We start from the raw sequence: 24,923 nt of genomic DNA on the forward strand, positions 1-24,923 counted from the left end.
ATTGTGACTAGAATTTTCAATTAAAAGGAGTAATTTTGACAGGTTAAATATTCTCGACAGCTAAATGCTGACCTCCAAAAGCCTTGTTTTATTTAAATTCAATAACTTATAAAATCTTAGCTTATTCAAACAAAGAAGAAAATCCTTACACTTTATCATGTGGCATTTTTACTCTAAACAATTGAGAATAGGCAGAAAAGAGGTATAGGGATTTTATATGTATAGATGAATATATTTTTAACTGAACTTCCCTATATTATGGCAGAAGACCTATAATTAATTATATTTCTAATATGTTTTCTCCTCCCTTTCTTAGCCCTTATCATATGTATATAATATATTTTATCTATGCCTAGTAAAGTGAGGAATGAAGCAAGCTCAGACAATATCTTCTATAATTTTTGCGATCCCCTATTATAAGATTAATACTATTTAGTATTAAAAATAATGGGAATGACAATTATAAATCTTATGTGAAAATAAATTTAACATTGAAAGTGCAGTTCGTTTGCTAACTGCCTCTTTGACTATAGAAACTGTTCTATTTATTGCACTTATTTTTCACTGTGCTGAATATTATTTCACCCACAAAAGTCTGATTAGCAACAATCTTTTTCAAAGTTGATAAAGATATTTTCCAAAATCAACTTTTGAATGCTGCAAATGTGATTAAGATTTTATTTTTATTTTTAATTAATGGAACTTTATCTTGTTGAATTAAGTTGAATTAAAAGCTTGTCAGAGCACATAATATTTTTACAATGGGCATATATATATTGGGCAGTAGAGGTTATGAAAATATTAACTAGCGGCAAGAGATAAACCCAAAATTCTAATAAAATGTTCAGACAAAACAACTCAAATCATTAACTGTTTTTGCTACTTTGGTGACATAAATGATGCATTCATTTTTAGTCTAAGTGACTAAAATTTGCTCACAAAAGCTACTACATTTTTTTGATGAAAACTTTCATTTGATAACCATTTAAGGTCTTCTGCTTTGTTCTTCCTAAAAGTTACACATTGTCCAACATGATTTGCAGAATTATTGCAATGAATTTTTCTAGACTGTAATGTTTCTTCTACATTCAGTTCTTGCCATACCACAACCTTATTTGATATGGACTCTTAACATTGTTCCATTTTCCAAGGCTATGTATGCTTCTTTTTCTAGCTGTTCTCTTAAGTTGTACAGCCTCTATATTGCCACAATTTGTTTTACTTTTATCATTGTCCTTATAATTTAGTAAGACATCCTATCTAAAATGTATAACGTCTCTTGTCATATGATAGCACCTAAATGAACAAAATAAGATCAAAATAGTGGCATCAGTAAATTGGTAATAATTGAAACACCTATCAAATTTCAGATGTGATTCATTCTTGGGTTTCAGTTATGTTAAAACAATTAAAAATGAAAGATATGATTGATTTTATTTCTCTTTGTCTAGGTTTGCAGTATTTTTCACTCTAGTAGTAGTTCATTGTTTGTACTTTCAAAGCAAATATTTATATGGATTTGTGATCTCATTGATTCAGGAATTTCTTCCAGTGATGAAGGACATAATCATGGCATTCTTTTTTTTTAACCTCTATTTTTTTGCACATATTTTACCGAAATTTTGTAACAAATGATTAATTCAATAAATGGATGCCTTTGACCGTTTTTTTGATGCCATGCTTGTAACAGCAGAATTCTCTGTATATCTGCCATTCCTCCCTTTTGCCATATCTACAGACAGACATATTCATTTCTCCCACACAATTCTTTGATATTCATTACTTCCATTCTTATTTAGATTACCTTGTTGGTTATTCATTATCATCTGTTTATACCCACCTCATACCTTTCAGTCATTACTCTCTGAAATAAATATTTTTCTTTGAATGCAGGGATGTTCCACATCTCACTCTTAAAAATATGAGCACTGAGAAGATAAACGTTCATCTTCATGGGAAGTGTTGGATTTATAAAAGAGCTTTTCAATTTTCCAAAAGCAATTGAGCCCACTCTTCTTTATCTATAGGATAAGTTCATAGTTCACTTATACTGACTAACCAACATGCATTTACTATTAAATAATTCTATGTTTGTCCAACCAAATATATGCTGAATGGGTAGTATAAATTCTTCATCAATTTTTTTCTACCTATATGAATAGAAACATGAAACAATCAACACAAACATAATGCTATATATAAACTTGACTGCACCATCCATAAGGAATAATGAATCCACATGAACTCTATTTTGAATCTCCTCTATTAGAGTGATGGATGTGTTTAATGATCATACATTTCCCCACTTATGCATTTCCTGAAGATAAATAATAATAATGCACTAAATTTTTATGTTAGTTTTTATGTGCCACGCATGTACTAAGTGCTTTATAATTATTACCTCCCACATCATTTTGTACATAATGGGTGATTAATATATGAATATTATTTTAAAATATAAAATATTGTGGAGACATTGGGGGGCATAACTCAGACATAGTTGTTGAGATATCCCTGTGAAAAATAAGGTTGACAAATGTCTTAAATGCTAGAAAATTAAAGATACATGATCAAATGAGTCTCTAAATCTGAACTAATTGTATTGCACCATTAACTGGAACATTTATCGATTATTTCAGAAACTGATCAGCTAGAAATTCAATAGAATTATTAAATATCTACTATGAAAAAATTATGTAAGCTAGAGAATTAACCTTATAATCAGAAAGACTTGGATTCAATTTCAGGATTTGACACATACTGGTTCTCGCTTTTCCCTAAGAAATCCTCAAAGTTTTATTCTATATTAGTAGAAGGACTTTATTTACTTGGAGGCCCTTATACTAATAGACCCACAGGTAAAAAAAATCATAATTAAAAATTATAGTTACTTAAGGATATTTAACGACAAAAAGATCTGTTCTTACCGTCAAAAAGTTTATAATGTAGTAGTAGTAGTAATAAGATATATATGCTAAAAATATAATGTGAATTAAAGAAGGATAAGTATAAAGAAGGAATACAAATTAGCATAAATCAGGTGAGGAAAGAATTCATTTCCTGGTACTTCGAATCAGAGAAATTTTATAGAGGACATGACATTACTGCTATCTGAAATACTTTTCCAAAGGTGGGTTTAATGTTACCAAGAGTGGGAATAAAGTGTAAGAACTTGTACTTTTATTCAGAAAACCTGTCTCTATACTACCTATCATTAACAAGTTGTGTGATTTTGAGCTAGCCAATTACCACTTTTCTCACTTTTCTTCAACTCATATTTGAGGAAGTTCAACAGATTATTTGATTTTTGAGGTTTCTTCAGGTTCTGAAATTTGATCATTCCAATACAGGTAAGGACAAAATTATCTCAGATATAGGAAAAAGTATGAATAAAAGCATAGGCGTCTGGAAAGGCAGGATGGATTTGATGAAGATAGTGTGCAGTGGGTGGCCAATAATACTTCTCGTTTGGATCATAGAATGTGTAAGTATAGATGCATACATTTATATATGCACACGTGTATATACACATATGCATCCTATGCAATATATTATATTGTACATATACACATATATTTATGCATAGATATACATGTCTATATATGAGAAATCTATGCATGCATGTGTCTACATAGAAAGGAATTTATGTATTTATAGCAAATGTCTTTGCTAGTCAAATTATAGATTTTTAACTAGAAGGTAAGAGATTAATTAGTTCGATTCTTTTATCTTATAGTTGAGTGATCTAAGGAACTGAGAAGTAAAGTGAATGACAGTCCCACAGGCTTCAAGTACAGAACCCAGAATCAATTCCAGGTATTCTGGTTTCAAATTCAGTACATTTCCAATATATTGTGCAACTTCATGACACAAGAGTTGTCCATCTTCATAGGTTTAGGTAAGTAAGTGAAAAGTGTATCTGTCTCTACCAATGGAATCAAGAGGGAAAAGTTAGCCAAACCAATATAATAAAAAGGAAAATCTATGGAAAATAAAAATGTATCAAATTCCTCTATGTTAAAAAAAATTAGAGGCAGCTTTTACAAGTTTGGAGAGTGAAGATATTTAATACCCAATTGAAAGATCAGACATTTGTCAGTTTAAAGCCAAGCTAAATGATGAATCTTTCTTAAGATGGAATAAAATAATGTTTTTCTCATGTATTCCTAATGTTTCTGGGAAATTAAATTTTTTTAAATCCAGTCACCCTGAAACAGCCTCTTCATTTACCAAGAACATTTTTGAGAATGTTTAAGAATTTCTTTTTTAACAATCTATGACTTTTACCATGCAAAACCTATGATTTCAGATGAATATAATGGGATAGAATTTTGCAAGAATTCTAGACTTTGCTTTAATAGATTCAATTCAAAACACAGATGAGAGAATATGTTTTTATATAGAAAATTCCAAGGCCACAACATCTTTTTAGGCCCAGTAAAGTTTATCACTGCTTGATGAATATCTTAGAAATACTTTAATAACATTTTTATTCAAACATAGTATTCATCACCACAATTTGTCTCTTTTTTTGATGTGCCATATGCCAAGTAATAAGAAGATTTTTATTTCAGACAACAGCAGGGCTATTTTTGCCATTGCTTTGTTGCTAATTTTATTTTCCAAAATGCAGCTGCCTTTATTTATAAAATGTTATTATTTGAAAAAATCCTAAATGTTGATTCATTTTGAATAAACAAAACTGAACCTGTTGAACCTGTTGATTAGTATGTTCTATTTATAGCATACCTAAGTCAGAATTACAACTTACATATCTGGTTCAGAATGCAGGGACCTTCAAATTTGTAAAAGCCTCTAACCTCAGATCACAAAGTTGAATTGTGAAGATTTCAGAGCACTAACCTATGATGGAAAAACAGGTATCGTGAACATCAGGTGCTTTAGTTACATAAGTATGCTAGTTAGGGAAGTCAGTTCAGGGGAGAAAACTGGAAAATAATCTTGGGAAGGAAATACAAATTCTCTGATGAAAGTATGAACCTTTTGTCACTTTTAGTACTCTGGGTTATGTATCTTGTTGTCTTTCCAAGTTTTAGCTCTCATTTTAATTAAGCAAACACTATGTGTGTGAAGAATTAATTTAGTTTTCTATTTATCCTGCCACTTTATTATCTCTCTTCAAATCTCTTTATCAGAAACTATAGTTTCCTTGAAGATGCATTCATATACCATCTACAGAAGTCTTTCCTCATTCCTCTCATCACCATCTACTACTTTTTTTTCCATTTTAAGGTTATCTTCCATTTACTCATGTATCTTGCATATACCAAATTATATTCATGTTTTTCCCTCTCATTAAAGTTAATAAATGATTTTCTTTGATTTTCTCAGCCATATGTAGATAACATGATAGTGTTATAGATTAATATATCCTTAAGTACCTATCTATTTACTATTTACATGAGTTTACTTTAAAGTAGTCAATTAAAACTATTAGCTGAATTTAATTGTGATTTTTTCCTTTGCAAATGCTTTCCAAAGATAAAAGATAATACCAAAATTTTCTCACTTGTATTGAATCTTTTCACAATATTTTGTAATCAAGAGCAACTGTCAAGGACATTTACAACTTTTTCTATATTTAACAAACCCAGTGAAATTAAGATCTAGGTTCTTACATCAGAAAAAGTAAGTAGAAAAATTACTTCTGAAGCAGATATTTAGAAATCATAGGAAGAAAATATTTTCCAAAATCAGATCATTACCCAGAGGAAATAGTAACAATATAATAGTAATAATAACCTGGGGTTCTAGATACTAAGGTAGTCAACAACAATGCCTTATTCAATTTCTAAATCAAAATGTAGTGTTCATAAACTGGGCATCTAGTTTTATCAATGGTTCTAGTTCAGGCCCAGAGTCAGAAAGACATTTTCTGAATTGAATTTTGACTTCAGACTCTTACTACTTATGTAACCATGGGAAAGTTGCTTGACCTTATTTGTCTTAGTTTTCTAATCTGCAAAATAATTTGGTGGAGGAAATGCCAAATCACTTTTATGTGAATTGAATATTTGGGTGACCCCAATCCAGTCTAATCCCAGAAAAATCTCACTTCAGGGATGGGACAGAGGAGTCACAGAGTCACACTTGAGCAAGTGCCAAGGAGGTCAGGAAATATGTCATATGAAGGCCATTGGCAAATCAAAGGATCTGGAAGGAGCTGGGGGAGGGGCTGAAATGGTTTTGAAAAGTCAGTATGGGAAGCTCACTAGGGCTCTTTGCTCCCATCCTTCTTCCTCCTCTGTCTCTCTCTTGGCTTGCTCCTTCTCTGACCTTTCTTTTCTTATATTTTATCTCTGGCAAGCAGAAGTTGTAAGGGAACCCCTGGGCTGGGATTCAGGATTAGATTATACCTTAAGTTAGAAAGGCTGGAAAACTTATTTCTCTCTTTCTTTCTCTTTGCTAATGAATATTTATAAATTTAATATAAAGCCTTCAAATTAATTTTTATTCATAACCCATTAGTATCTTTGCCAAGAAATATCAAATGAGGTCACAAATAGTCAGAAACTACTGAAAGGACAGAATAACAATAAAATTATTTTTTTTAATTTAGAATATTTTTCCATGATTACATGATTCATCTTCTTTTTCTCCCTTCTTCCCTTAGCAGACAAGTAGTTCCACTGGGTTATACATAATATTCCATATTATTCATATTTGCAATAGAGTGATCTTTTAATACCAATTGAACCATGTGATTTATCATATATTTTTCTTCTATATTAATACTCCCATAGTTCTTTCTCTGGCTGTGGATAGCATTCTTCTCATAAGTCCTTCAGAAGTGTCCTGTATCATCGCATTGTTGCTGGTAGAAAAGTCCGTTACATTTGATTGTACCACAGTGTATCTGTCTCTGTGTACAATGTTCTTCTGGCTCTGCTCCTTTCACTCTGCATCAGTTCCTGGAGGTCTTTCCAGTTCACATGGAATTCCTCCAGTTTATTATTCCTTTGAGCACAATAGTATTCCATCTCCATCAGATTCTACAATTTGTTCAGCCATTCCACAATTGAAGGGCATATCCTAATTTTCCAATTTTTTGCCACTATTTTGATCCTATGAATATTTTTGTAAAAGTATTTTTCCTTTTTATCTCTTTGGGGTTGTTGTGAGGAAGATTAATAAATGAGTACTTAGGAGACTTAGTAGGCAGGGCTGAAGGATTCTAAATGGAATGGGGAAGCAGGAAGTGTTGCTTCTCTCTCTGAGATGGTCTCCATGGTGGCTGGAGACAAGTTGTAACTGACCCCCTGGGAGACCTCGGAGGAAGAGGAGTTTGTACCCTGATTTCCTGGGATCCAGAAGGAAGACAGTCATCTGCTTGTGGGAGACTATTAAACCCAACCTGAGTTGCTGGTTAACTTGGGCTGGTTTAGCTCCCAGATCTACCCAACTGAAGGAGTATTGACTGTGGTCCTGGAAGAGCTGCAACGTTGTTGGAGTGTGACAGGACTCAACCATGAGGATCCCACTTTCCTTCCTGATCTTCATTGTGTCCTGCCCTGCTATAGTTTCTGCTTAGTGTAGATAAGTCCATTTCCTGTCCCTGAGGCTTGCCCATAGACTGGTAGAATAGAACCTCCTTTTCCCTTCTTTAGATTAATTTTTCTTTAATTAAAACTGTGTGTATAAACCCTCTTGTCAGTATCATTTACTTGCAGTTTCTCTGACTCCCTGGCTAGGTGGGCCTGTGTGACAGTTAAGGCCCAACAATCACTCCTGTCAACTGCTATTTCCCAAACTGCCAAGCCCAATTCCCCAGCTTGTTAAGTCCCCACCTATTGTCCATTCTAATCTCCTACTCACCCTCCTAAACCCAGATAAATATTTAATTTCACCCCCCCAGTTTTTCTCTCATACAAGGGTACAAACTCAGCAGTGGTATGGCTGGATGAAAGGGCAGATAGTCCTTTAAGCACTTTTAGCATAATTCCAAATTTCCCTCCAGAATGGTTGGACTACTCAACTCCACCAGCAGTGTATTAGTGTCCTAATTTTGCCACAACTTCTCCAACATTAAGCACTTTCCTTTGCTGCCATATTGGCCAATCTGCTAGGTTTGAGGTTGTTTTGATTTGCATTTCTCCCACTCAGGAGAGTTTTAGAATCCTTTTTATGTGATTTTGAAAGTTGTGATTTCTTCATCTGAAAACTGCCTATTCATATCACTTGATCATTTGTTGATTGGGAAATGGCTTGATTTTTTGTAAATTTGAATTAGTTCCTTATATATTTGGGAAATAAATCTTGATCAGAGAGATTTGTTATACATTTTTTCTCCATTTGTTCCTTTCCTCTTAGTTGTAGTTGCATTGGTTTTGTTTGTACAAAACCTTTTTAATTTCATATAATCAAAGTTATTAATTTTACATTTTGTAATCTTCTCTATCTCTTGCTTGGTCTCTTAAATTCCTTCCTTTCCCACAGATCTGACAGATACACTATTTTATGTTCATCCAATTTACTTAGGATTTTACTCTTTATATTTAAGTCATTTACCCATTTTGGCTATATCTTGGTATAGGGTCTGAGATGTTGATCTAAGTCTAATTTTTACCCCACTATTTCCCCATTTTCCAAGCATTTTTTTGTCAAAAGTGAGTTTTTGTCCAAAAAACTAGGATCTTTAGGTTTATCAAGCACTAGCTTCAGGAGGTCATTACCCCTAGTCTATTCCATTGATCCACCCTTCTTTCTCTTAGCTAGTACCATATTGTTTTGATAATCACTGCTTTATAGTAAAATTTAAGATCTGGTATTGTGAGGTCCCTATCCTTAACAATGAAATTCTTAAGACTAGGTACCCAACAAATAGAAAATAAAACCATCTTGTTTACTTGCACACACTTAGACATATACACATACACTTTAATATATATATCTTCCATAAATTTTATAGTTTATATACGTGTATATAAACTATAAAATTTGTGGAAGATCAATAGAGTGGAAAGAAGAGAGCATTTGCATTTGTAACTTTTGATGATTATGATACAGTTGACAAAAATGTCGTTCAGAAATATCATACTATTAATGGGCATAACCGTGAGGTGAAAAAAGCCTTTTGAAGCAAGAGATGCAGTCTGCTGGGTCACAAAGAAGTCATGGAGGTGGGACAAGGAGGAAACTTTGGAGGTTGTGGTCAAAACTTTGGCAATGGTGGAAATTTTGGTGGAAGAGGTGGTTATGGTAGTGGTGGTGGCAGAGGCAGTTATGGAGGTGGAGATGGTGGATATAATGGATTTGGTGGAGATGGTGGCAACTATGGAGGTGGTCCTGGCTGCAGTAGTAGAGAGGGTTATGGTGGTGGTGGTGGACCTGGATACGGAAACCAAGGTGGTGGATATGGTGCTGGTGGTGGAGGATATGATGGTTACAATGAAGGAGGAAATTTTGGTGGTGGTAACTATGGTGGCAGTGGGAAGTATAAGGATTTTGCAAATTATAGTGTGCAGCAGCATTCAAATTATGGACCCATGAGAGAAGGCAGTTTTGGTGGAAGGAGCTCAGGTAGTCCTTATAGTGGTTATGGATCTGGTGGTGGAAGTTGTGAATATGGTAGCAGAAGGTACTAAAAACTCATCAGAAAAGGGCTACAGTTCTTAACAGGAGAGAGAGTGAGGAGTTGTCAGGAAAGCTGCAGGTTACTTTGAGACAGTCGTCCCAAATGCATTAGAGGAACTGTAAAAATCTGCCACAGAAGGAACAATGACCCATAATTGGGCAAGTTACTGCAGCTTAAACAGGAAACCCTTCTTGTTCAGGACTGTCATAGCCACAGTTTGCAAAAAGTGCAGCTATTGATTAATGCAATGTAATGTCAATTAGATATACATTCCTGAGATCTCTTATCTGTTGTAGCTTTGTCTTTTTCTTTTTATTACATCATGTATATTGCCCTGTAAATTGTGTTAGTGGTACCAGGAATAAAACATTAAGGAATTTTTAACTTTTAAAAAATATGAATTTTTATCTATAGGTAATAACACGTATTGATAAGAGAGTGTATTTAAAATTAAACTATCAAACAATGATTTTAGTATTGTTAATAATTCAAAGCAAAACATGATTAAACAAACTTAAAATTGTATAAATATAGATTGTTTCTTCCTGAATGCTTTGATTAACATTGCTGGGGCTATATGTTTCACTTTAAATTTGAAGAGTGGAAGATTGTGATGTTTATTTCTGTAACCCCTTTGACTTTGCAGTCCACTGTATTTGTTTGTAATAGTGATGGTTCTCATCATGGTCACTTTAGACAATGAACTGTTGACTTCGGTGGCACTTATTTGAAGATGACTGTTGACAGAGGTGAAGGTGCAAACTGTGACCACTGACCAAGCTCTATCTGCTTTGTGCCTCTGCAGTGGATAGTAGCTGCTGTGCATAATTGTTATGCAGAAGAGGGAGAGGTATTGTTCAGATTTCTACTTTAAGTTCACAGAGAGTCAATTCAGATTTCCTCAACTGTGTGCAGCATTTCTGAAAATGTAGTACTAGTTTAGATCTTTCATCTTTGTTTGATTCCTGGGAAAAAGTAAAGGAAGAAAACAATAACAATTATGTATTTCTTTATGTTGTTTCCACTGTTTTTCATCATAAGCATAAACCAAATGAATGGCTACCCAGTTTTATTTTGGTGCATGTAAATTAAATATCTAGGGGGTCCCAATTCCAGGAAGAAGTACCTCATAGATAGGCACCATTGAGTCATGTGTTTTAATTTGTCAGAGAGGCAATGCAGTTCTTGACCAGTGGAAGTCAATGTATGTAATATGTCTGCTACAGATGGGATTGAAGTAAAACCCTGGCCGATTAGAAACTCTGAGTAGGAGGAATTAAAATAGGTTTAAAAAGGCCAGCAGGACAAGTGTAAGCTCTCTATCTCTGCCTTTTTTCCCTTGAGTGATTAGCACTCCTGTCTTGGCCAGTCAGATCCTGCTATTATTTGACCTTATGAAATTTTCTGGCTAGGCCAAAGCCCAGTGCAAGGCTTGGGCTTCTAGCCATCTATCTAAGCTATCTTGGAAATGTGGCAGAACAACCCTGGGTCAAAGAGACATGGGGCAACTTGGAAACCTTCTAGTTAGACTGTTCATTCTTTCTCTTTTACAAATAAATAATTATTATTTAATAGTCTCCTGGATTAATTTTAATTATAACAGGTACAATCTGGAACCCATTTAGACTATATATAGCTAACATAGGAAAGCAATTAATTCAGATACTTTGGGAGGGGAAAAAGAACTAAAAAAGAATCTGATATGAAACCAGCAGAGCAGTATCTAGATTGAATTAATTTTTTTTCAAGTCCTAATACATGCTATCTGTGCAAATTAAAATAATCTTAAAATGTATATTATGCAATAATATTTACAAAGTGTGTGGATAGATTTTACTCCCCAAGACTCATCTACCCAGCATCCCATTTGTGTATGAATGCTAAGTGAACACACAGGTGTGAGGGGAGATGGAGGATATAGTTTCAGTGTGAACCCATCTCTCTCTCTCTGTTTCCTGGAATGTGACTGAGGAGCTGGGCTGAGAGCCAGGCAGTGGTTAGTTAGGTTAGATTAGGCTTTATACTTATATCATTTTTATTTTTTCTACTTCAAGTGATTATTAATAAATTTTATAAAAATAATCCTTGGAGTTATAGATGTTAATTTAAATCTTACATTTTTGGTGACCCAAAGTCTGGAGTTTAGGACCCTTGCTCCCTTCTGAATGAGTAGAGTAGTTTTTAAAAGAGACAAAAGGACAGATTAGCTTCAAGACCACAGCCATAGGTCTAACACTATAAAGTTTTAGAAGCCTGGCCACCTCCCACCACTTCCCACTGCTTCTGCCATCCAAGCGGCTTTTCTCCCCTGCCTCTCAACCACTGCCAATTGCCCAGGGGTCCATGAGCATTTGGAAGTACCTGGTTTTACCTGCCTGGAAGGTGAGTTCTAAACCCCATTTTCTCTTCTTAAACTGAAAGTGGCTGGATAGCCATTGTTTGCTGCAGCTTGGTAAATGAGGTGTTTTTGTTTGTTTGTTTGTTTGTTTTTAGCAACAATTAGCCTCTCTCAACCTCCTGACTCCTTTTCCCTTGGGGGAAACAACTCTGACCCCACACAAGCTACCAACTTGCAGCCCAGAATACTGAAGCAATGGAGGAAGTTAATCATTTTAAATTAATATTTTTTGTTATTAGAAGGTATTAATTATTGGGCTAAATTGAGAAAGTTTAGCCTTATCTTACTCCTACAAGTTTTCTCTCTCTTTAAGGCCTTTCCTAAACCCCAACATGTGTAAAGCACAGGGGTATAGGCACCCCTCAGCTAGTGGCCCAGCACTCCCACTTGGTAGCACATGTTTTCTGGTGTTTTCATGTTTAGGGGGTAGGGGAAGGAAGAAAACTCTCCCAGATCTCTTAGCTAAACACTGGCTTTACCCCTAGGGGTGTGGGGGGGGAGGGATGAAACTCTTCTCCAAAACATTCCTCATGAGGATCTTATCCCAAACCAGTACATACTAGTGTAGCACCACCTATAGGCAGGAAGTAGATTTGCAACCAATATAATAATTAGTTTTAAAAGCATGGCCCACTCTATGGAAGAAGAGTGCATTATTGCTTTAGAATGTCTTTTCTTGCTGCCTTTCCTGGGTGTGCTTGTACCAATGGAATACCTTGAAATTTATCCATTTCTTCCCAAGTAACAACAATGAAAAGATAGCTTGAGTAATTTCAAGGTTCAGAAGGAGATGAATCTCCCTACAACATCCAAAATGGAGTTCATCAACACTACACTCAGTGTGGAAATCCCCCTCAGTATGGTGGACACCAAAGGCATGTCCAAAGGAATCTAGGTGGATGATGGTACTTAGGAGGCGAAGGAACCTCAGAATCTGGAGGTGAATTTTAAGCCTTTTCAGACTCCATTGTCTCATTAATGTTAACTGCCTCGGTTTGTTCCCCTCCCCATAGTGAAGAAGTCTTTGTAACACAATTTTAAATACATGGTGTACATAAAGACCTTCCAGGGAACTGGAGGAGCTCAGCCTGCCTGGGAAAGTCCATTCTAAGTCCTATTAGCCATTCCAATAGTGACCAAAATTGGAGGAAAGGACTCTTGGATTCATTGTTCTCATGTAAAGAGAATATTTTCTGTAGACAGTGACTGTATCCTTCACTCTTATTGTATTTGCTGATTGTTTTAAGATTTTGTTTTGTTTTTAAGTTCACATATTTATCTAATCTAATATATTACATTATACTATATCACTTTCAGTTACTGTGTTTTGGCCATTAGCTATATGTTCTATTACATTACCTTTACCTACCCCTATGCCTGGACTGGAGATAATACCATTGTAAAAACTGATAGACAAGTTGGGCAAACCCTTTCTGTGGCATAGCCAAAAGTCCTTATGTATACTGAGTTTGTCACCAGCTCCATCAAGGTCACATATTGCCTATACAACCTTTTGTTCCTTTTTGCCTTTGTTAATTGTCACATAGATGATGATGATGATGAATGGACTCCATCAAACTGATTACAACATGTATCAGTAACTTTTGAAGAATTTAATGAGTTAATAATCTCAATTGGTCTTAATAGGTCTTCGGAAGTGATTTTCAGATATCTAGGAGAGTCACTACCTCTGACTAATCATTCGCCTACCTTTGACTTTAGTAGTAAGTACCTGGGTGACAGAGCGAAATGTGATTGCACTGTTATATTCCTCACATCCACATTTGAAATGGATGAGATATATATAAATACATGCCTTTTATGGCTATCACAATCTTGTCTCAGAAGTGGGAAGGATTTCCAAGAGGGAGAATTTCCTATGGAGATTGGTTGCTCCTGGATGGCTTTCTATTTGTTACTCTTCAGCTTACTTTACCTTTTTAACCAGTATGGTAATCTAGATTCTTGGTGACATTTTAGTACCAAAAGGGCTTCATCAGCAGGACAAAGATTTTTTCTGGGCTTTCCTGTCAAATTTTGGAATGATGGCAATGACTCTGTTAGAAATATCTCAGCTGAGGTTGAAAGATGGTTCAAAACATAGTTCAAGCCCTCCAAACTACTTAGGCCATCTCTTTCCTACAGGACATCATTCTTGTTGTTCTTATGTAAATAGATCTAGAGAAATTGTAACAAATGCCTATGAGCTTCAAAGGTTTTTAAATGGCACATGGCAAGTGGCTATAGAGACTCATGTGAATCTTAATAATAGTAGGTTTGTTTGCAATTGTCATCAGATGGAATCTTATGGTTTGGGGGATTTTCGTACTTCTTAGAATCTGCATTTGTTTTACTACTGGTTTTTTTTTTCTTAAATAAAGCTGTTACCTGGTTTAAAAAATTATGTACACTCAAACTGTGTATCATGGCCAAGTTAAAAAGGGAATAGATCTCATTTTTGAGTGAGAAAACTTTGTGTTGTGCCTCTACTTGGCTAACACATTGTCTCATGAAATGTACACTATGAATTTTTTATTATTTTTTAAAATTTTATTATTTTTCCTTTTATATGCAATAGGGCATTTGGATTCTTTTTCTTCTTTCATTTTTTGTGCTTGGAGTTCATGTAACCAGTATTAATGTTGGGTTTTTTCGCAATAAGTTTACAATATCCATTAGCCCTAATATTAATGCATAACCAAAAGCCTTAGACCAGTGATGGGCAAACTTTTTAAAGAGGGGGCCAAAGGAAAGGAAATGCTCATCTGTCAGTCTGTTTCTAAAGCAACTCTTTTGAGGTTTCATTGTATTGTATCCTTCTCATTGTATTCGTGAGATTAAGAATAATGTCACGCAGCTAGATAGAACATTTCGAGGAGCCACATCTGGCTTGTGGGCCATAGCTTGCCCATCACTGCTTTAGACTATGGAGACCTACCATTGATTGTTAAATATTATAAGACTTTGACTAATAATGTCTGATTTCGGGAGAAGGGATCACAAAAGAGCCATTGTACAGTGCCAAGAATCACAAGGTGAAGGAAATCAACCAATCCTCGGGGGATTGATGAGATTTTGTGTGAAGAAAGAAGACTCTTTTGGGGGTTCAAAGAAGTGTCAGTTTGACAACATCAGACACAGGATTTCCCTATGCCAGATTTAAATAAAGTATCTCAGTTTGGCTGCCATTTATGAGTGAAGGTAAAATCAGACCCGGGAATGCTACTTCCCTTTTGCTTCAAAGTCTTGTCCCTTTTCTCTCTTTCATATGGGGCAATTTGCTGTAGTCCTGGATGCTGATTGGGTAAGCTCATAATTGCTGCTATTGTCCTATAGGCTTATGGGACATAAATCATTTTATTGGGTCATGATTCAAGGACTTGTTATGGGCTTATTCTTGCTTACTTTAAATTTTATACACATGAGATTTTGATATTTAAATTTTTATCCTGAAATTAATATTTTCTCTTTTATTTTGGTTTTTAATTATGTTTTTGATTTTCTTTTGGCAATTTATTCATATACCTCATAACATAGCCATGTATCCCAAGGTGATCCGAGTGTTGGTCAACACCCTCCTCAGGAGGGATTGTATTATTATCCTATAATGCAAGGTTTAAAAACTTTTAGAGAAATTTCAGGAAAAGAAATTCTCTAACTCCTCAAACTGAGAAAGTGAACTATTTGGAGAAGGCACCATGGAGCTGTCTGCAGAAACCACACACTGCATCAAAAGATCCAGAATGAACTTTGGGATGTAGTGAATTGAATTGTGTGTGGAAGAGATGGGGGCGGAGATAGGAGTTTGGTTGCATTTACTCTGAATGTAAACTAATATGCCAAAGTGGATTGTCCCCTAATTGCCTTTTTGACAGTGTGCCTAACAAACATTGGTTTTACTCTCTTTCTCTCTTATTTCCCTCTCATCCCCAAATTATTATAATTTCACCTTAGAAAGTACAGTATTGTATGTAGCTTTAGTAAGAGATCTTTAGAGATATATTCTGGTTTTGTATAATGATTCATTGGAGAGACTAGGCATATAAATCTTGCAGATTTTAACATGTTCAACTCCCAATGGAATCATTGGGGGGGATTGTGTAGATAGAATTTGCTCCCCAAGACTTGTTTACTCAGCATCCCATTTGCATGTGAATGCTAAGTGAATGCATGGGTGTGAAGGGAGAAGGAAGATATAGTTTTGGTGTGACCCCTTCTCTCCTGGAAGGAGGCTGAGTAACTGGGCTGAGAACCAGGTGGTGGCTAGTTAGGTTAGATTAGGCTTTTTACGTCTATCTTTTTTTTTCCCTACTTCAAGTGATTATTAATAAACTTTATAAAAATAATACTTGGAGTTACTGATATTAATTTAAATCTAACAAAAGCAACATGTATATATTATTTCATTTGAGCTTCACAAGAGTATTGTTAGTTAGGAAGTACACATATTGTTATCTGTTTTAGAGAAGATAAGTAATTTGCCTAAGGCATCAGCTAGTTAAATAATAGAACTATATATTTCAAGCAGGTTTTCTAAGGCCAAGGATAATGTTATTGTACATACTTCTATTATAATTGTCATTCCAATTTTCACATCTCTCCTTTCTATTTCCTTCTCACTAGCTGAGGGTCATATAGACATTATTACATTCATGATAAGTTTGGTATTCATCTGTTGGACTGACACTATTAATAAATAATTATATCTAAACTGTCATATAGAAAATTTTTAAAAATATTTTACTTTCTCACCTTGGAAGCCAATGTAATCTGTTTTTTAAATCCTTATCTTCCATTTTACAAGCAATACTGTATAGTGGTTCCAAGGATGAAAAGTGGTAAGGGCTAGGCAGAGGAGATTAAGTGACTTGTCTAAGATCATATACCTAGGATGTATCTGAGGCCAGATTTTAACTCAGGACCTTCTGTCTCTAGGCTTGGCCTTTAATCCACCCAAAGTTGCCCCACCTCCACTACCAACCTAATATTTCTTTAATGCAAAATAATTTCTAACTCACTGTATAGATCAGTTTGAATATTATTTTTCTTTTTTTTTAACTTATCTTTCTTTTTTCCTCTCTTTAGAAAATGCAGCAAATTATCTACATACCCTAGGAATTCCATTTGAATTCCTTGTTTAATTTCATATACTGGAAATAATCCATAAGTATGTTCATAATAAGACTAGGAATAATGGGAGAGAGCAGTGTAATGTCTATTGATTTGTTTTATTCTATGATTATCTGAATCCCTTCTGTTTATTTTCTTTACTTATTATAATAGGTAGAATACTGGCAGATTCTGCTTCAGGAAAATAATTCCATGTACATGTGCATGGGTGTAGAGTTTAATACTTTTGTACATCAAATGTGATTGGCAAATCTGTGAGAACATTAAGATACAGAGTAACGGAAAGAAAATAAAACCTTCTAAAAAAAGTACAGACCTAAATGCTAAGAAATTTTTTTTTAAATCACCATTATAAACAGAAAGAAGAGGAAAAGAACAAAGAAATGTTTAGCTAAGCAATGTTTTTGAATTATATGGAAGCATTTTCTAAATCTATGCTATCAAAGGTGCTTTAGGTACATTAATCCATTTATTTCTGATTAGCATTAGAAAAATATGCATATAAACCCTCCAATAAGAAAATGAGATTATATTACAGCATCCGCTGATGTTCTAATAAAATAATTAAATTTAAATTTGATCAAGCAGTTGTTTTTCTAAATCAGGTCTTCTTTACTCCAGTTCTAAAGGTCTTTTTATTAAATGCCAACCAGCAGTAAAAACAATAATGCAAAAGGGAGTAACATCTAGTGAATCAAAAATCAATTTTTAATCAGGAATGTATGTAGTCATGAAGTAGTTATTCATTCTCTCAGGTCTTCGTTAAATTCTACAAAACTATTACTTAACAAAAAGTTCCTACTCTGCATTGGAAATGAGTATTTCCATATCAAATATTTCTATGTCAGGAATTTCCACATTGTGAGCAATCATGGGACTGGCCCTCTTCAGAGTATTATGTCAATGATTAAAGCATCTTCCAAGGCTGGTAATACCTCCGTTGCTAGAATGCTAGGGACGAAGTCAAGAACAAATGAATTCAAATCTGCCTTTAGACACTACCATACTCAATGACTTTGGACAAATTTCCCTCAAATATAAAATGGAGATAATAATAGCTCCTGGCTCAAAGAGTGAAGATCAAAGAAGATAATAGGATGAGTCATCTAGGTGGCTCAGTGGATTGAGAGGCTGATGTCTTGGGTTCAAATCAGTTCTCAGATTCTTTCTAGCTGTGTGACCTGGTACAAGTCACTTATTCCCTATTGCCTAGCCCTTGAGACTCTTCTGCCTAGGAACCAATAGATGATATTGATTTTAAACTGGAAGGTAAAGGTTTTTTTTTTTTTTTTAAGGTATAGGTTTTTTGTAAATTAACAAATAAATAAGGGAGAAGAGGAGATTAGGCTAATGTTTGGCACAAAATTGGTGCTATATAAATGCTTATTCCTTTTGGATCCCTTTCCTATTTCATGTATACCCATAACAACATAAATATATACACACATAAACACATATAAATATACATATTCATATTTTGTATATGTGTTTATATACATATAGGTATATTGTGGGCATATGTATTTAACGTTTACAAAGAACTTTCCTTTCAATAACCTTACAAGGTAACAAATGCAGGAATTATCTCCAGTTGGTTTAGGGCAATGGTATACAAATTTTTAGCCCCCTGGAAATTAATTTTTTTAAATTTTAATAGCAATTAATAGGAAAGATAAATGCACCTGTGGCCATCACTGCCTCCCTGGATCGCTGCAGCACCCACCAGGGGGCGGTGGCACCCACTTTGGGAATCACTGGTTTAGGGTATTGAGAGCTAGGTATGGAGTCATGATGACATGAGTTTTAATCCTGTCTCAGATACCTTCTTAATATGTGACTCTAGTTCAGTTACTCAGTCTCTATTTATCTCAGTTTCCTCATCTGTAAAATGAGGGTAATAATAGCATCTACTTCTCTGGGTTTTCAAGAGTATTGATTGAAATAATATTTATAAAACATTAGCATAGTACATGGCATATAAAAACTGGCATAATTTAAAATTATTATTGCTACTTATATTATATCACATTTTGAGATAAGGACACCAAAACTTGCAAAGTTTAAGTAACTTTTCTAGGGCAACACATCTAATAAGCAACAAAAATGGGTTTAAAAAACATGTATTTTGATCAAATTTGCTCTTTTATTTTTTTTTACTTTTTCCCCTCAATTACATATTATTTTCTAGAAAATTTCTAGAAAATTATTTTCTAACATTCATTTTTTTTTCAATTTTGAGTTCCACATTCTCAACATTTCTCCTATCCTCCTTACCTCACCCCTTCTCTAGGAAATTAAGCAATCTAATATTGATTTTTGTGTGCAATCATGTAAAGCACTTTCCCATGTTAGTCATTTTATGGAAGAGATTTTGTTTTTAAGAAAAATATAGTTTGTTTTGGTTTGTGTACATACTCTATTAGTTATTTCTCTGAAGGCAGATGGCAATTTTCCTCATGAGTCTGGGATTGTACAGAGATCCAAGGATCACTATGTTGCTGAGGATAATCAGGTCATTTACAATTATTCATCAAAAATATTTTTGTTACTATCTACAGTGTTCTTCTGATTCTGCACACTTTACTATCCATTAACTCATTTAAGTATTTCCAGTTTTTTTTTTCCTCTGAAAACATCTTGTTTATCCTTTTTTATGGCATGACGGTATTTCATTATAATCTTACAACATGACTTAATCAGTCATTCCCCAATTGATGGACAATACACCTCAATTTTCAATTCTTTTCTACCACAAAAAAGAGCTGCAATAAATGTTTTTATGTAAGTAGGTTGGTTTACCTTTTTTATGATGGTTTTAAGGCCCCTCGGGCATAGTTCCAAATTGCTCTCCAGAATGGTTGAATCAAATCACAACTACACCAACAGAGCTATCGAGTGCCAATGTTCCTTCATTCCAATATTTTCCTTTTCCTTCTGTATTATTGGCCAAGCTAAGAGGTACGCATTGGTACCTCAGATTTCTTTTAAATACCATTTTTCTAATCAAGAGTTATTTAGAGCATTCTTTTCATATATAATATTTCCACTATGATAAGTGTTACAATTGGGATATTTGTTTCACCTTAGAGCTTATTAAGAAGGCTTCTTGCTTTTATCCATTATATATAATGCTTACTGATATATAATGCTTACTCTAACATTTTAAGTAATATTCTTTTTTCCTCCTATTATATATATGTATACATATGTATATAATTTTGACAAAGGCCTTTTCTGCTTCTATTGAAATAATTATATGAGTTCTCTTGACTTTGTTATTGATAAAGTCAATTATACTAATACTTTTCCTAATATTATGCCAGCCTTGAATACCTGGTATAAATCTCAACTGGTCATAATGAATGATTCTTTGTATATATTGCTATAATCTTCTTGAAAATAGTATATTTAAAATATTTGCATCAATAATTAGGCAAATTGGCTCATACTTTTTCTGTTGTGGTTTAGTTATTGTCATGTAATTGTCATAAAATGAATTTAGTAGGATTCTTTTGTGTATTTTACAAAATAGTTTCTGTAATACTTGAATTTTTAAAAATATTTGGTAGATTTCACTTGCAAATACTCCTGACCTTAGGGATTTTTTTCTCGAGGAGTTTACTGATAGCTTCTTTAATTGGTTTTCTAATATGAGATTTTATAAGTATTCTATTTCCTCTTCTGCTAATCTGGACGGACCATTTTCATAAATATTCATCCATTTTTTATTTAGATTATCATATTTATTGGCATATAGTTGGGTAAAAAAATTTTCCTCTTTGATGGTGGCTAAATCACCCTTTCCCTTTTTTGATACCTGTCATTTGATACTTTCTTTCCATTTTTAAATCAAATCAACTGTGTGGGATGAGATTCAGTGTGTAATTATCAGGGTAGTATTTGGCTTGTTGTAACCCCAATTTTCAAGACCTCTTAGTATTATTATTCCTTAGACTAAAACTGCCACTCCTCTCCATAAAGTTTTTAGTTTTCCTGACCTATTTTCAAAAGCCTTGAGAAGAGTTTATCTGTACCCTGGGAAGAAAGCCAACTATAAGATAATATGAATGAGGAAAAGTACAGTGAGTTTCAAAAGTATCTTTTTGTCCTAGACTGGGAATCCCATGATAGTCACAGGTTTTTCTTGATCATGGGGTCTTTATGGGTATGTAATATTGAAAATCACACCCTCAAGATTGTAAATGTCACAGCTCCCTCTTCTGTGGGATTGGATAGAGAGGAGGAAGAGAATCTTGCATCAAGATTGTTATAAAAGTCTGTGATTGTACCTAGAAGAAAAGACATTTTTGCTCTGAGGAAGCCTCTTATGTGGGCAGAATCCCTCTTCCTTCCCTTCTCCTCTCCCTATTTTCTCTGAATAAAGCACCTTTTTTTAGTTTGAAAATTTTTATCTAATTAAATAATTTAGAACATTTTTCCACGGTTACATGATTCATGTTCTTCCCTCCCTTCCTCCCACCCCCCCCCATAGCCATTGAGCAATTCCACTGGGTTTTACATGCGTCATTGATCAAGATCTATTTCCATATTATTGATATTTGCACTAGGTTGATCATTTAGAGTCTACATCCCCAATCATGTCCCCATCAATCCATGTAATCAAGCAGTTGTTTTTCTTCTGTGTTTCTACTCCCACAGTTCTTTCTCTGGATGTGGATGGCGTTCTTTCTCATAAGTCCCTCAGAATTGTCCTGGGTCACTACATTGCTGCTAGTAGAGAAGTCGATTACATTTGATTGCGCCACAGTGTATCTGTCTCTGTGTACAATGTTCTCCTGGTTCTTCTCCTTTCGCTCTGGATCAATTCCTGGAAGTCTTTCCAGTTCACATGGGATGTGCACACTTTGAGCACAATAGTATTCCATCACCAGCATATACCACAATTTGTACAGCCATTCCCCAATTGAAGGACATACCCTCACTTTCCAGTTTTTTGCCAACACAAAGAGTGCAGCTATAAATATTTTTGTACATGTACTTTTCCTTATGATCTCTTTAGGGTACAAACCCAGCAGTGGTATGGCTGGATCAAAAGGCAGACAGTCTTTTAAAGCCCTTTGGGCATAGTTCTAAATTGTCTTCCAGAATGTTTGGATCAATTCACAACTCCACCAGCAATGCATTAGTGTCCCAATTTTACCACATCCCCTCCAACATTTATTACTTTCCTTTGCAGTCATGTTAGCTAATCTGATAGGTATGAGGTGGTACCTTAGAGTTGTTTTGATTTGCATTTCTCTAATTATAAGAGATTTAGAACACTTTCTCAGGTTCTTATTGATAGTTTTGATTTCTTTATCTGAAAATTGCCTAATCATGTCCCTTGCCCATTTATCAATTGGAGAATGGCTTATAAAGCAGTTTTTCTCAGCCAGCATCTTATCAAGTCTCCCTTCTTCTCTTTAGAGTGATTTCTGGAGATATGAGCCTCCCCAGAATTCCACTCCACACATCAACCAGTGATATATATTTAATTTTTTATACTACTAGATTTAGTATTATTTATTAAGGAAGTAGGGAAAGGAAGAACACAGTGAATTGATAGTACTTTTCTTACCACAAAGGCCTTGCATTTCTTTTCTGACTCTTAAAAAAATGGCCTTTGTTGCCACTAATTGTGTCTTAATGTCTTCTCTTCCTTATTATGCTGACCTGCACAGTGCATGACTTTAGTTGCTACTCTGCCTAGTGAGGCTCTTCCTACACAGACCAGGGCTTTCCTGCTGGCCTTCTTGGAGGAGGGGCTCTGCTGGGGATTTGAACCATCTGGAGCTTCACTCCTGGTCTGCTCCTAAAGGTGGGACTTCATGGCTGAGCATTACTATAGATGAGGCCTTCCTGGCAGCCCCTGTAGGGCTGAGCCTATACTGCTCAGGAGGCAGGGCCTTACCTGAAGCTAAGTTATGGTGGAGGCTTCATCTCTCCGGGCTGGGATAAGACCTACCCCCATGCTCTATGCCTGCTTCAGAGCTCGTTCTCCTCTGACACAGAGAGAGAATCCCTTCCTGCTCACTCCCCAAGTCTTTCTGGGTTGGGCACTTGCTTCCTCCCTGCTCCAAAATTTGGTAAGTCTTTGGCTTAAAGTGGTTTTGGGGGGTGGTAATTTTAGGTGAAATAGATGAATTTCCTCCTCATTTGGCCATCTTGCCACGGAAAGTACACAGTTTATTATTTTTTTAATCATGTCTTTCTGAATATATTTTTTCTTTTAATTTATCACATATTCTCTGTGATAACTTGGAGATAAAATTATTATAGAAATCATGCTAAATGTCCTGGACGTCACTTATATGCTAAGCTGTTCAGAAAACAAACTTGGTTTCTCTTTCATATCCATTGCCAGGTGGAGTTTAGGTTAGAGGGTGGAATGCTTCAATATAATTCACTGAATTTTCTGCTTACCCAGTCCATACTTCTGGTTTTCTTCCTTTCTCTCTTCTTATAATGGTGAATATTTCATTAATATTCTGTCTGCCCACTCCAACTTCTTTATTTATCCCCACGTTTTCCTTCTCATTCTCTAATAGCAATTGTCAGTAAGTCTAAAAGCCAGTCAAAAAGGTCTCAGTTTACAAATAATTTCTAAAGTGAAATTAAGCAAAAATGGGAAGGAGTAGCAATATGCAAGCTCAATAAAATTACTTGTTTACTATTTCTATTATTATTTTGTATTAAATTTACTGTGAATATACATGTCAAACCTATACCTAGAACAAATAATTATATTTTTAAAATAATAAAAATCATGCTATTAGGTACTTAAAGCAATCCAGATACATAAACAACCTTTTTTACCCAATATCACCATTTCATCTCTAGCTCATCACCCCTTGATTCACACCACATAACAAATTCTCATTATTGTTCCAAAATTTGATTACAAATCCATCTTTTGGTCTAACAACAACTACAAACACAAAACAACAACAAATAACAAAAAAGGGATAGGAATGGTATTCATAATTATGCTTTCTCAAAGATATATTACAGTAATATATCATTTTATCATATTAGAGGCCTTATGTCTGAAATAGAGATTATTTTAATTATTTCTCTAAAGTTAAAATACTCCTGAAATGCACACAAATTACTTTGAAACAAAATACATTTATTTATTAATTTTTAATCTATATTTCCTAGTGAGTAATTGGTATTACATTCCTTATAAGTTTTGTATTCATATTTCTTCAAATTAAAGCTTTATTGGCTTGGCCTAAATATGAGCAAGTGTTTAGATATATCTTTATTTGCATAAAAAGTATTTCACAATTGTGTTAATATAACTCCTGTGTTAGTCTCTTGAGAATTTACATTGTCTGTTGTTACATTAAGTCTAGTTCTTCCTGCAGGTTAATTTTTTTTGTTAACTTATAGAAATGCTGATGATTTATATGGATTTATTTACTAAAGTTGTCAGTTGTTTCAAATAGTTTTTTAGTTGATTGTATAGGGTTTTCAAAGAAGGGTACAGTGAGAGTTTTGTGTCCACGTTGCCCATTTTTATTTCTTCAATGTCTTTTTCTTATCTCACTGTATTTTTAGACAATATTGAATAATAGTAGTGATAATGTATTTCATTGCTTTACCCCTGATCTTATTGGGAAAACTTCAAGCTTATCCCTATTAAAAATTATATTTGGTCTTAGATTTATATCATTTATCATTTTAAAAGGCTTTTATTCCTATGCTTTGTAATATTTTTTCAGAGAATTGGTGTTGTATTTTTATATGAAGATTTTTTCTATATCCATTGATATAATTTATGATTATTGTTTTTGT

General features: G+C 34.3%; 1 pseudogene; it reads left to right on the forward strand.

Moving 5' to 3' along the window:
* Nucleotides 1–8,948: 8,948 nt before the first annotated feature.
* LOC123231783 lies at nt 8,949–9,605 on the forward strand (annotated as a pseudogene).
* The last annotated feature ends 15,318 nt before the right edge of the window (nt 9,606–24,923 follow it).

The sequence above is a fragment of the Gracilinanus agilis genome, chromosome 1 (assembly GCF_016433145.1).
Source record: "Gracilinanus agilis isolate LMUSP501 chromosome 1, AgileGrace, whole genome shotgun sequence".
NCBI classification, from domain to species: domain Eukaryota; kingdom Metazoa; phylum Chordata; class Mammalia; order Didelphimorphia; family Didelphidae; genus Gracilinanus; species Gracilinanus agilis.